Source organism: Rattus norvegicus, chromosome 4, assembly GCF_036323735.1.
Source record: "Rattus norvegicus strain BN/NHsdMcwi chromosome 4, GRCr8, whole genome shotgun sequence".
NCBI lineage: Eukaryota > Metazoa > Chordata > Mammalia > Rodentia > Muridae > Rattus > Rattus norvegicus.
The window spans coordinates 71,185,343-71,200,438 of NC_086022.1; positions in this window are offsets into that span (position 1 = coordinate 71,185,343).

The following is a 15,096-nucleotide window of genomic DNA, read 5'->3' on the forward strand; positions in this document are numbered from 1 at the left end:
TACTAGCATTCAGATGTCTTTTTTCTTTTTATTCTTTCTTTTTCTTTTTTCTTTCTTCATTTTTTTTCTTTTCCTTTTTTGTCAAGAAGCTACCTAAAATTGGCACATTATCTCAAGTCTCCAAAAGAATGTGGAAACTCCTGTGAAATGTGAGATTTGCCACAGGTGGCATCTAAAATGCTAAGCAAGCAAGAGTAAAGTTAAACATCTGGCGCCTACTGCCATTTTTTTCCCTTGGCAGAGCTTGAACACCAAATTTATATTTTACCTGGCTCTGTGTCTCAGAGCCTTATCTTCATGATCCCTCATCTGCCTGCAGCATGTCTAACACAGGTTACTCATAGTCAGCTGACAGATTGTTAGGATATTGGACAGTAAGCAAATTTACTGGAATATAGTTAGCATGAGGCCATTTTGTTCAATTTTTCTTTTTGATATTAATTCCTTCATTTATATTTTAAATATTGTCCCCCTTCCTTGTTTGCTCTCAGTGAACCTTCTATCCCCCACTCCACTTTTCCTTTAGGAGGGTGCTCTGCCACCCACCCATCTATCCACTTCTACCTCACCCCTCTAGTATCCCCCTTCTCTGAGACATTAATCCCCCATAGGATCAAGTACATCTCCTCCCACTGAGGCTAGACAAGGCTGTCCTCTGGTACATAGGTTGTAGGGGTGACAAACCACCCATGAATGCTCTTTGGTTCGTGGCTTAGTCCCTGGGAGCTCTGAGAAGTCCCATTAGTTGATATGGTTGTTCTTCCTATGGGACTATAATCCCCTTCAGCTCCTTCAGACCTTCCCCTAACTTTTCCATTGGAGTCCCCAGGCTCAGTCCAACGGTTTGCTGTAATTGTCTACATCCATTTCAGTCAGGTGCAAGCAAAACCTCTCAAAGCATAGAGGAGAACCATGCTAGGATCCTGTCAGCAAGCACATCTTGGCGTCAGCAATAGTGTGTCTGAGATGGATCCTAAGACTCAGGGTTCCCTGGATGTACTTTCTTTCAGTTTCTGCTCCAAGTTTTGTCTCTGCATGTTCTTTAGACAGGAACAATTCTGGGTTAAAATAAATGAGATGGGTGAGTAACCCCATCTTTTAACTGGAGCCCATGTCTATCTACTGGAGGTGGTCTCTTCAGGTTCTATTTGATCACCGTTGTGCATTTTGGCTAATGTCTTTCCATTGAGTCCTGGGAGCCTCCCACATCCCTTTTGTGTCTTTATAGTGGACTTTATAGTGGTTTCCCACTCCACAATGCTGCATATTTCTATTTGTTCTTCTGGCCCTCTGGACTTCTCTCCTCTCTCTCCCACAAACCTGACCCTGCCCTCTTTTCTCTCCCCCTTCTCTCCCCAACCCTCTATCTCTCATGATTATTTTCTTCCCCTCCTAACGTGAGATCGATGCAGCCACACTTGGGCCTTCCTTTTTGTTAGGCTTCATATGGTCTGTGACTTGGATCCTGGATATTCTGAACTTTTGGATAATGCCCACTTACCAGTGAGTACATATGGTGAATGACCTTTTGTATCTGGATTACCTCACTCAAGATGATGTTTTCTAGTTCCCTCCATTTGATACCAAAAATTCATGATGCCCTAGTTTTGATACCTGAGTAGTATTCCATTGTGTAAATGTACACATTTTCTGTATTCATTCCTTTGTTGCGGGACATCTGGGTTGTTTCCAGCATCTGGCTATTATAAATAAAGCTGCTGTGAACATAGTTGAGAAAATATCCTTGTGATAAGGTGAAGCACCCTTTGGGTATATGCACAAGAGTGGTGTAGATGGATCTATAGGTAGAACTATTCCAATTTTCTGAGAAACCACCAGATTGATTTCCAAAGTGGGTGTACCAATTTGCAATCCCAGCAGACATGGAAGAGTGTTCCTCCTTCTCCACATCCTTGCCAGAATTAGCTGTTGCCTTAGTTTTTGATCTTAGTCATTCTAATTAGTAAAGTGGAATCCAGAGTCATTTTGATATGCAATACCCTGATGACTGAAGGTGTTGATCATTACTTTTAGATGCTGTTTAACAATTTGATATTACTCAGTTGAGAATTCTCTGCTTTGCTTTATACCTCATTTTTAAATTTTGTATGTGGGGGGGTTAGTTTTTGTTTTTGTTTTTGTTTTTTCCTTTGTTCTTCAATTTTTTTATTTTGGTTTTCTGAAGTCTAACTTCTGGAGTTCTTTGTATATTTTAGATATTAGTCCTCTTTCAGATGTAGAGCTACTAAAGTTCTTTTCCCAATAAGTATGTTGCCATTTGGTCCTATTAACAGTGTCCTTTGCCTTGTAGAAGCTTATCAGTTTCATGACATCCCATTTACAATTGTTGCTCATAGAGCCTGAGCCATTGGTGTTTTATTCATGAATATTTTTCCTGTGCCAATGTGTTTGAGGCTATTTCCCACTTTCTCATCTATAAAATTCAATGTATCTGGTTTTATGTGAAGATCTTAGGTCCACTTGGACTTAAGATTTGTACAAGGAGGATATAAAAAGTGATCAATTTGCATTCTTCTTCGTGTAATTAATGCAGTTAGACTGGCACCATTTGATCAAGATGATTTCTTTTTTCTACCTGCCTGTATCTTTACCAGTGCCATGCAGTTTTTATGGCTATTATTCTGTAGTACTACTTGAGATCAGGAATGGTGATTTCCCCAGAAGTTCTTTTATTGTTGAGAATTGTTTACATTATCCTGTGTTTTTTGTTTTTCCATATGAAGGTGAGAATTGCTCTTTCTAGATCTGCAAAGAATTGTGCTTGAATTTTTATGAGAATTGCATTGAATCTGAAGATTGCTTTTGGATGTTTTTACTATGTTAGTCCTATAGATCCTTGAGCATGGGAGATATTTCCATCTTCTGAGGTCTACTTCAATTTCTTTCTTCGGGGACATGGATTTCTTTACATATAGACATATAGACATATTCCTTGGTTAGAGTTACACCAAGATATTTTATATTATTTTGACTACTGTGAAGGGTGTTGTTTCACTAATTTCTTTCTTTACCCATTTATCCTTTGTATAGAAGAAGGCTACTAATTTGTTTGAGTTAATTTTATATCCAAACATTTTGCTGAAGTTGTTTATCAGCTGAAGGATTTCTATGGTAGAATGTTTAGGGTTGCTTATGAATACTATCATATCATCTGTAAAGAGTGATATCTTGACTTTTTCATTTAATTTGTATTCCTTTAATTTACTTTTGTTGTCTAAACACTCTAACTCAAACTTTGAGTACTATCTTGAATAAATAAGGAGAGAGAGGGCAGCCTTGTCTTGTCCCTAATTTTAGTGGGCTAGGTTTAAGTTTTTCTCCTTTCAATTTGCTGTTGGCAGAAGGTTTTCTGTCTATTACTGTTACTATGTTTAGGTATGTGCCTAGAATTCCTGATCTATCCAGGACTTTAAACATGAAGCTGTATAGTATTTTGTCAAAGATTTTTGCAGCATCTAATTAGATGAGCATTTAAAAAATTTTGAGTTTGTTTATGAAGTGGATTACATTGATTGATTTCTGCTTTTAGTACATAAAATGATCCATGCATCCCTGAAATCTTCTACTTGATCGTTGTATATGATAGTTTTGGTATGTTCTTGGTTTGTGAGAATTTTATTGAGTATTTTTGCATCGATATTCATTAGTGAAATTGGTCTGACATTCTCTTTCTTTGCTGGGTCTTTGTATGATTTAGGTTTCAGAGTAGCTGCTATGAACATAGTGGAACATATGTCCTTGCTATATATTGGGGCATCTTTTTGGGTATATGCCCACGAGTGATATATCTGGGTCCTCAGGTAGTACTATATCCAATTTTCTGAAGAACTGCCAGAATGATTTCCAGAGTGATTGTACCACTTGCAATCCCACCAGCAAAGAAGGGGTGTTCCTCTTTCTTTACATCCTTGCAAGGATTTGCTGTCATCTGAATTTTTTTTTAGTTTTTTAACTTTGATTAGCATTTTATTTAAATGTACATTTCATGAATCAAAACATGAATTCTATATGGTTCTAGTTATTGTGATATTAAACTGAAATTCAATTTTAAATTATACAAATTATAAATGTAAAAATTTAATAAACAGTGAACAAATTAGGTAGTATTTCTTCTGTTTCTATGTTGGGAAATAGTTTGTGGAGTATTGGTATGAGGTTTTCTTTGAGGGTCTGGTAGAAGTCTTCACTAAAACCATCTGGGCCTGGGCTTATTTTGTTTGGGAGATGTTTAATGATTGCTTCTATTTTCTAAGGGATTATGGAACTGTTAATAATTTGTCTGATCCTGATTTTATTTTGGTACGTGGTATCTGCCTAGAAAAATCCTCCAATTCGTCTAGATTTTCCAGTTTTGTTGAGTATAGGCTTTTGTAGTAGGATCTGAATTTTTTAAGATTTTCTTGGTTTCTGTTGTTATGTCTCCCTTTTCAGTTCTGATTTTGTTAATTTGGATACTGTCTCTTTGCCTTTTGGCTAATCTGGCTAAGGGTTTATCTATCTTGTTGATTTTTCTCAAAGAACCAGGAGCTGGTTCTTTGAAGAAAATCCATGACTAAGGCAAGTATTATAAAGAAAACATTTAATTGTGGCTGTTTTACAGATTCAGATGTTCAGTATAGCGTCATCAAGTCAGGAACATGGCAGTATCCAGGCAGGCATGGTACAGGAGGAATTGTACGTCTTCATCTGAAGTCTGCTAGCAGAATACTGTCTTCCAGGAAGCTAGGACAAAGCCCATGCCCAAAGTGACACACCTATTTCAACAGGGCCATACCCTCTAACAGTGCCACTCCCTGAGCCGAGTATATACAAACCATCATATAGTAAGATCTGTTGATATTTAGGGTATCCAGGACTTGCGATAGTGGGAAAACTAGGTTTTGATGGTGCCAAGAAGCCTTATGTTCTTGGGCTTGCCTTTCACCATTTGGTTACCTAGTCAGTTTGTCTTGCTGTCTCTGACTGGAGCCTATCAGCCCTGTGAGCCTGTGAGCCTGTAAACTTGAGGGTGACAGTCCTCCTGGGAGACCAGCTCTCTCCAGGCAGGATTTGGGTCCTGAGAGCTGTGCTACAGGGTTAACTCCATGGTGCAGATCAGAAATAGTTTTTCTTTTAAGTATATTCAATAGCTAATGTGTCAGCATTGATCATAGTAGTAATACTTTGGCTAGCATGCTATATTAGTCATGTTTCTCTAGAGTCACAGAACTCATTGGTCCCTAATAGCTCTCAACATCAATGGACTCAACTCCCCCATAAAAAGACATACACTAACATACTGGATATGTAAACATGTCCCAGCATTTTGCTGCATACAGGAAGTACACCTCAGTGACAAAAACATATACTTTCTCAGAGTAAAAGGCTTTGAAAAAAATTCCAAACAAATGGTCCCAAGAAACAAGCTGGAGTAGCCATTCTAATATTGAATAAAACTGGCTTACAACCAAAAGTCATCAAAAAAGATAAGTCAGGTATAAAGTGTTATACTTGTCAAAGGAAAAATCCACGAAGATGAACTCTCAATTCTGAATATCTATGCTCCAAATGTGAGAGCACCCACATTCTTAAGAGAAACTTTACTAAAGCTCAAAGCACACGTTTCTCTCCCACAATAATAGTGGGAGATTTCAACACTTCAACATCAATGGACAGATCATGGAAACAGAAACTAAACAGAGACACAGTGAAACTAACAGCAGTTATGAACCAAGTGGACTTAACAGATATCTACAGAACGTTTCATCCTAATAATCAAAACAGGACATTGGATTATAAATTGGGCAAATTAGCTCTAACCACACTCTGGCATTAACTTCTGTGACCCTAGGAGAATCCTTGATTCTCTATGAGCCATTTCTCAGCTTTCCAGTGAAAACAATTTCCAGCTACTTACAAACCGCAAAATGTCTTCAGAAAACAGGATCAACTAAATGCAGGCAAATTATTACTGCCTTGGACATTCTGTTCTTCCTGCACTGGCAAGAAAGTGTATTCACTATTTAGCTTTTGCCAGAAAATAATTGCTGTCAATATGATTAAAGATTTTTTATCTCAACTTAAAAAAATTTATAGAGGCACAGTCTGCTTTGTTTCCATGGCCACACAGAACTTCAACCAAAAACTATCACATATTTTTAATGTTCATATTTACTTTCTGTTTATATTTGCTTATTTGAGTGGTTAGTGAAAAAGAAAGATTCAAGATACTTGGATTAGAATTCCACATCAGCAATCTACTTGTATGTGTGATTTAGGGCAAAGTTCTTATTTTTCTTTCCTTCCCTTTCCTTATTAGTACATTGGGAAAAATTAAAGTATTTCATTCGTACTACAGTTCTAAAGATTAAGTTAATTACTATATCATATATAACATCAATGTTATTAAATAGTACTAACTCATTTCTAGTTGTTAATGACAAGTAAACTAACTATAATGTGCCTTATTGATTATCTCTTATGTAGAGTCCAAACACAACCAAAATGTATTATATAAAAATTTAATTGATAAAAAGAAATGGTGGTTGAGTTAAATTAGACAATTATATGACCACACAACATATATAAAGACTACTTATATCAGGAAAATGATGTCATTTGTCATCTATGTGTACTGTTTATTAAATTTTTACATTTATAATTTGTATAATTTAAAATTGAATTTCAGTTTAATATCACAATAACTAGAACCATATAGAATTCATGTTTTGATTCATGATATGTACATTTAAATAAAATGCTAATCAAAGTTAAAAAACTAAAAAAAAATTTCAGATGACAGCAAATCCTTGCAAGGATGTAAAGAAAGAGGAACACCCCTTCATTGCTGGTGGGATTGCAAGTGGTACAATCACTCTGGAAATCATTCTGGCAGTTCTTCAGAAAATTGGACATAGTACTACCTGAGGACCCAGATATATCACTCGTGGGCATATACCCAAAAAGATGCCCCAATATATAGCAAGGACATATGTTCCACTATGTTCGTAGCAGCCTTATTTATAATAGCCAGAAACTGCAACAACCCACATGTCCCTCAACAGAATAATGGATACAGAAAATGTGGTACATTTACACTATGGAGTACTACTCAGCCATTAAAAAAAATGATTTCATGAAATTCGCAGGCAAATGGATGAAACTAGAAAATATCATCCTGAGTGAGGTAACCCAGTCTCTCTCTCTCTCTCTCTCTCTCTCTCTCTCTCTCTCTCTCTCTCTCTCTCTCTCACACACACACACACACACACACACACACACACACACACACACATGGTATGTACTCACTGATACGTGGATATTAGGAAAAAAAGCTCAGAATACCCATGATATAATTTACAGACCACATGAAGGTCAAGAAAAAGGAATTTCAAAGTGTATGTACCTCAGTCCTACTTAGAAAAGGGAACAAAAGAATCATGAGAGGCCGAGGGTGGGAGAGACTTGGGAGGAAGAAAGGAGAGGGAGAGGAAAAAGGGGACAGGTTTGGTTATGGAAAGTGAAAGGCGAGATGTACAGAGGGTAAGAAAAACTGAACAGAGGTGTGTAGTGATGGTCTATGGGGAACTGAGGGCAGCAACTAGAAAGTCCCTGATGGCAGATATTATTAAAGATGTTTTACTATAGATCTACAGGTTAGAAAAACAGATATACTTACTGTAAATCAAGACATACCAAATATAGCTATGGACTATCAGAACAGAATGACCTCTACAAATCAAAAATCTCAGTATAACATGAGGTTTCTTTTCTGGTAGGTTTCATTCTTGATTAGGCAATAAACATAATTTACCTTGATGTAGAATTTAGATAATTAGAAGGATAAGGACAGTTGGGTTTATCAGAATAAATCTTTAGTTCTTACATAGAATTTAAATTTTAAATTTATTTCCTATTTATCTAGATAGCTAGACATCTTATTAATCAGTAATTTGTAAATTGTTTCAGTTTTTCTTTAGCTGTCATTAGATTTCAGCTGAATCCATCTGTCCATATAGTAATTTATTTTTATTCTTTTAGAGAATCTTTTTTCTAACCGAGCTCTCAAGTTGTCAGTATTTGTAGTGGAGAGTGTGTAAGATTGGAGTAGGAAATGACTTACATTGTAGGAGAGTAGAGAAGTACATGAATCAGAAGGTGAACTTCTGCATCAGCTTCAAGATACTTCACTCTTGTGTTCATGTCATATCCAGGATACTCAGGAAACATTAAGTATACAAACCATGCTGTCTACATATACGATGGTGGCACTATGCATTATCAATGTCACCCTGGGTATTTATATGAAAAAATAGTTGCCTTGTATCCTAGGTCAAATAGCCTATTATTGATGAAGTCTATAATAATTTTGAAGAGTAGGTTTCAGCAATGTTTAACCTGAATTCTGAACAAGAATAAGGTACACATAGAAATGAAAGACATATCCATATTTTTACTATATATGTAAGAAGATTATAATGCTGTGCTCGGTCAGTGGTGAATCTTCCTGTATCAAGACCCTCCCCCTCTTATTCATTAAGTAATCAATGACACTCAGCTTTCATTTTTGTAGGGCACAAACCAGACATAGAAGGACTGTACTTAATTGTTAGTCAGCTTGTGTCTATTTATAAAACCCAATGGGAGTACCCTTTCTACAAGAGACTTTTCTCTCCATTGACCCCAGACATATGGAAAAGCACATTGGAGGTGAGATCATGTTTGAGTTCCCTGAAAAATCATTGTGGTTCTAGAGCTGTCCCTTAACAAAAGAGAAATGTGGCTAAAATTGATGCAATTGGGTCTGAGAGGATAAACTGACCAGAGGCTGAAGAAATCGGATATCAGAAACAACTGCAAAACCTGTCAACGTTGCCTTCATAGAGTATGTTTTGGTCCTATTATTGGCATGACTGTGTGAGCTTCACACTCCTAAGCCATTCAGAGTTGTCATCTCTGCGTGCTATTTCTCGTTTATTTGCTCCGGGGCTTATCTCTATGTGGAAGGTCTATCATATTCTCAGGTCTATCAGGATTTTCAGACTGTTGACATACTTTTATTATTCACATTCAGGTTAGTGTGGGGTATTCATAAAGGATTGATATGGATGGATTCCTTTTTACCAGAGAAATTATCTAAAGCTGGCATTCTTCCCCAAGGCAATAGGAGGATAAGGAAATTATTGGAGCTAGTGAGATTAGGTGCAGGTGGCAGCTAAATTCTCTGCTGACAATGAAACCAGAAGTCCTAAAGGGATACACTACACATCCACTTTCCTTCTGGTATTTGCCTTCCTGGAAGAACATGCATGTAGAATTTTCCATTTCCCTGACAGTCACTGTTTCTTACCACACTGAGTAAGTGGGTAAATCTATGTGTAGAAAAGATTATCTAATTATGAAAACAACTCACATGATCATTTTCTTATATAAAATACTATCCAATTTTCTCAGATCACCTCTTAGTCATCCAATCCTTTTTTTTCCTTGTGTCTTTTACTATTCTATACTCCCATTTTGTAATTATAAGATGATTATAGGCATATTTCTGTGTGATGTGTAAAGATTATTCTCATATTATTCAAAGGCTATTTTCTCTATCCCACTATCTGTTTTCAATATGAATACAGTTTTGTAAAGTTTATGTTAAGAACAGTTTGTCTTCCAATAGGAAAACCTACAAAGTCAACTAACCTGGGTCCAAGGGGGCTCCCAAAGACTAAACCATCAACCAAAGAGCATGCAGAGGCTGGACCTAGTTCCTCCTACACATTTGTAGCAGAAGTGCAGCTTGAGGTGCATGTGGGTCCCCTAACAAACCAGCACACAGTCTGTCTCTGACACCCTTGTGTACCATTGGATCCCCTTCCTACACCTGGACAGCCTCTTTGGGCCTAAGTGGGAGAGGAGGTACTACATCCTGTGTCACTCGGTGTCCCAGGGAAGGAGTATACCCAGGGCATGCTCCCCCTTTACCTCAAAGAAGGTGGAATTATGAGGAGGTATTTGTAAGGGCAGGACTGGGAAGAGAGAAGAGAGGGGGCTGCTATTGAGATTTAATGTAAATACTTTAAACAGATACTTCTCAAATCTCAAGTTTGTGTAAACAATGTTCATGATTTATTCCCTGCGTTGTCAATAAAGCCTGAAAAGCCAATAATTAGGCAAAAAAGAAAATAAGGTGGAACTTCCTAAAGGAGGTAGGATTCTGGGAGAGAGCTAGGAAGAAGAAATTCAATCCAGGAGGTAAGAAGATTAAACTGGAAGATTGGAATAGAATTTTAATGCCTAGTTACTATGCTTTTTAAATTGTAAATAAATCTTATTCTCTCTGAGTTATTATTTGGGCACAAGCTATATATAAAAAAACCTGCTGCAGTATAAATTTCCTGTATATATTTATAATAATATTGTTACACAGGCTATGTCCTTTTATAAAGCAACTCTTCTCTCTTATTTCTCCCATACCTACTATTTTTCATATCACACTTTCATGTTTTTCAATAAGGTGAATTTTTCTGATTATGACATCCAATGTTCCTCTCTATATATTGAAGAAATTTTTTCTGTCTTCCTTTGAGAAGAAAAATGATAAATTAGTGAAAGTCTGTAATTCCAAGGCTAGCCATAAGTAGTCAGGTAATATTTAAATAAATCTTCTCTTTATATCCCACTCAAAGCTCTTGAACCTATATGTGTATATAACTTACATTTTTCATGCCCTCGGCAATTCCATTTGGAAATTTTATTTATTCAGAAGTTCTCTTTTTTCCCCACTTTCTTTTTTATTGGCTATTTTATGTATTTACATTTCAAATGTTATGTCCTTTCCTGGTCCCCCCATCTCCAATTTCCCTCCTCCTGCTTCTGTGCTTCCTCTCCCACCCACCCACACTCACCTCACTGCCCTAGCATTCCCTACAGTAAGGAATGGATCCTTCACAGGAGGGCTTCTCCTCCTATTGATGCCCAACAAGGCCATCCTCTGGCAGCAGTTGGAGCCATGAGTCCCCCCATGTGTATTCTTTGGTTGGTGGTTTAGTCCGTGAGAGCTCTGGAGTTTCTGCTTGGTTAATATTCTTATTCTTCCTATGGGATTGCAAACCCCAAGCCCCTTTAGCTCCTTCAGTCTTTTTCTCCAACTCCTCCATCTGGATCCCCAAGCTCAGTCAGATGGAGAGCTGCTAGCATGCTCATCGTTCATTATCAGTAAGACTTTAGGAGAGCTTCTCAGAATACATCCATATCAGCAAGCACTTCTTGGCATCAGCAATAGTGACTGGGTTTGGTGGCTGCATATGAGATGGATCACCAGGTGGGGCAGCCTCTGGATGGCCTTTCCTTCAGTCTCTGCTCCACTTTCTGTCCCTGTATTTCCTTTAGATAACAGTAACTCTGGGTTAAAGTGTGGTCTCTACAGGAATCCTCCTCCCCTTTCGGGGGGTGTTTTTGGTAAGGATCTGAATAAAGAGGAACATCCTCCATTGTTGGTGGGATTGCAAGCTGGTACAACCACTCTGAAAATCAGTATGGCAGTTCCTGAGAAAATTGGACATAATACTACTTGAAGACCCAGATATACCACTCCTGGACATATACCGAAAAAATACTCCAACATATACCTGGGACACATGCTCCACTGAGTTTATAGAAGCCTTTTTTATAATAGGCAGAAGCCAGAAAGAACTCAGATGTTCAACAGAGGAATGGATACAGAAAATGTGACACATTTACACAATGGAGTACTACTCAGCTATTAAAACAATGACTTCACGAAATTGGCAGACAAATGAACAGAACTAGAAAATATCATCCTGAGTGATGTAACCCAGTCACAAAAGAACACACATGGTATGCACTCACTGATAAGTGGAAATTAGTCCAAAAGCTCAGAATACCCGATACAATTCACAGACCATATGAAGCTCAAAAAGAAAGAGGACCAAAATGTGGATGATTCAGTCCTCCTTAGAAGGGGGAACAAAATACTCATAGGAGATAAAGAGTGGACGAGACTTGGAAGGAAGAGAAGAGGTGGAGGGGGTAAAAGGGAGGGCAGGATCCCATATAAGAGGAGACAGGATGATATACAGAGTCAGGAATTTGAACAGATGTGTGTAACAATGGAAGATGGGGAAGTGGTAGTAGCCACCAGCAAGTTCCAGATGCCAGGAAAGCAAGAGATCCCAGAACCCAACAGAAGTTCTCTTTTAATTTGAAGATAAATGAGAGCTCTCTGTGTTTTAAAGTAACCATGGTCATTTTGATTCCTAGGTCAGTTGGTGAAACTGAAGATTCTTCCATGGCTGGGTATGCCACTGGGTGATGTTCTTGATTAGATAGTAAGGAAGACCAACCTCGGATCTGTGTCACACCTTGTAGAAGCAGCCTACCTAAAAGAACAAAACAAAAGTAGGCTTTTGTTTTTCCCTGCATAAGTTTGTAAATCCTACAATATTCTGAGACAATGATTTGCTGGCAGTGGAACCTATACAAATTCAAGACAAAAAACACCCCAGTATCATCCTGAGTGATGTAAGTGGACACAAGGTCCCACCCCTATGCAAGAAGTAATTTACAATAATATCTTGGACAGGAAAAATCAATTTTCTTCAATGGAGTTTCACTGGGTATATTAATCACTGATTAGGGAAGGCCACCTAAACATGTAAGTTGATCAACAGAAAATAGTTTCCACTGTTTTTCTAATGTACTTTTTGATAAGGCTTTGTGTGTGTGTGTGTGTGTGTGTGTGTGAGTGTGTGTCTTATTTATTTTTCGTGGTTGTTTATTTTGTTTTATGTTTTTGAGAGAGCAAGAAAGAAGATGAAGTTGGTTTTATAGAGAAGAAAGGACAATATGTGAAGAGAAATAAGATTTTAATGTATAATTATCATAACGAATAATAAACTAAAGTATTAAATAAATTAGGTATAATGCTAGGCTAGTCTAAGAAATTTAGCCTTAAGTTAAAAATTATGAAAGAGAAGCACATTGGTAATATGAATCAGAAAATATACAATGGAAACTATTACTAATAAGAGTAGCCAAGATGAAGGAAAGAATACCAGGTGTTTGAGACAACTTGGAGAAATTATGAAAGTGAAGACTGATGAAAAAGGAAATCATTCATGGTTCTAATTTGCAGGACATCTGAATAGAAAGTCAAACAAACAAGTTTGAGGTGCCTTCCTGCCATGCTTCACCTGAGAGGTTAGGTACCCTGTTGTTCTCTTACACTTTTGTTACTTGGGCACTTCTATTGAACTCTCATTTTTTTTAGCACCTTACCAAATTTTCTTTTCTTTGTCTTTTTTCTAAAACGTTACAAAGAGTATATCACACTGTGGATCTTACAATGACATCTACAAGGATGCATAATATTGCCCATTACCATATTGATTCTCCCATAATAGTCTTTGATACCCTCAATATTCAATCTTTACCCTCCGGTTACTCTAATAACCACACACACACAAACACACACACGCACACACAAACACACACACAAACACACAAACACACACACACACACAAACACACACACGTATATATACATATATGATATTTTTCATTTACATTTCAAATGTTTCCCCTTTCCTGGTTTCACATCTATAAACCACCCCCTATCCCATCCTCCATCCTCCTGCTTCTTTGAGGGTGTTCCCCCACATACCTGCCTATCCTCCCAACCATTCCTGCCTCCCTGCCCTGACATTCCCCTACAGTGGGGGGTCCAGCCTTGGCAGGACCAAGGGATTCTCCTCCCATTGGTGCCCAACAAGACTATCGTCTGCTACATATGCATCTGGAGCCATGGGTCTCTCCTTGTGTAGCCTTTGGGTAGTGGTTTAGTCCCTGGGAGCTCTGGTTGGTGTTTCTTATGGGGTTGCAAGCACCTTCAACTCTTCAATCCTTTCTCTAACTCCTCCAGTGCGAACCCCTTTCTCAGTTCAATGGTTGTTGCTAGCATTCACCTCTGTATTTGTTAGGCTGTGGCAGAGCCTCTCAGGAGACCAGGGACTCCTATCAGCATGCATTTCTTGGCATCAGCAGTATTGTCTGGGTTTGGTGGTTGTACGTAATGGGATGGATCCCCAGGTGGGGCCGTCTCTGGATGGCCTTTCCTTCAGTTCTTTGTCTCAATATATCCTCCTATGAATGTTTTTGTTCCATTTATCTTAGGAGTAAATGCAGTATTTGTGGTTTTGAGAATTTTGTTTCACACAAAAATCTCAAGTTCAATTCCTTTTCCCTGAAAACACCATAATATTATTTTCTATCACTGACTTCCACTCCATTAACTTATGCATCAGTTCTGTTTTTAAATTTGGCATTCCACTCAGAGTCATTTAATTGAAGAGATAAGAACATTTATATTTTGTTGTTATTGAGATCTAAGTACTTGTTCCCCTAATATTGTTGGTTCTTTTCCTGGTTTGGTTGTTTTTTGCTCCTTTCTTTTTCTATACATTTTAATAGTTTCTTATTCTTATTCTTATTATTATTACTTAATTTTCCTTAATCTTTTTACATTTAAATTATTACTTAAAGTAGATTTTTTCCATTCCCTACATTATGATCACAATCCTCCCTCAATGAACTCCTTTCAGACCTTCCTACCTACCCACCAACCCATATATAGACCATTTCTTTTTCTCCTTCTTCTCCTCCTCTCTCTCATTAGAAAATAAGTATTCAACTAAAACACAAACCATAAATGAAGCAAACTAGAATATGATAAAACAAATAGGGGAAACAGCTAAAGAAATGGAACAAAAAACACATACAAACACAGAAATGTACACAGTTTTACACACAGAAATCCCATGAAAACACAAAATTGGAAACCTTAATATAAACCAAATAGCCCATAAACTTTAAAAAATTGCTCAGACCAAACCTCATGAAACAAACAAACAAACAAAAATTATCTGAAATTATCACTGAGTTCATTTCTGTTGTTTATTTACTGATATACATACATGGGACTTACCTGTAAAAAATGGTTTGTATACCAGTGAAATTTCTTGCATAAAACTGATTTTTTTCTTTTGTAAGCATTTATCATTTGGTGATATTTTCTGGGTTAAGAAT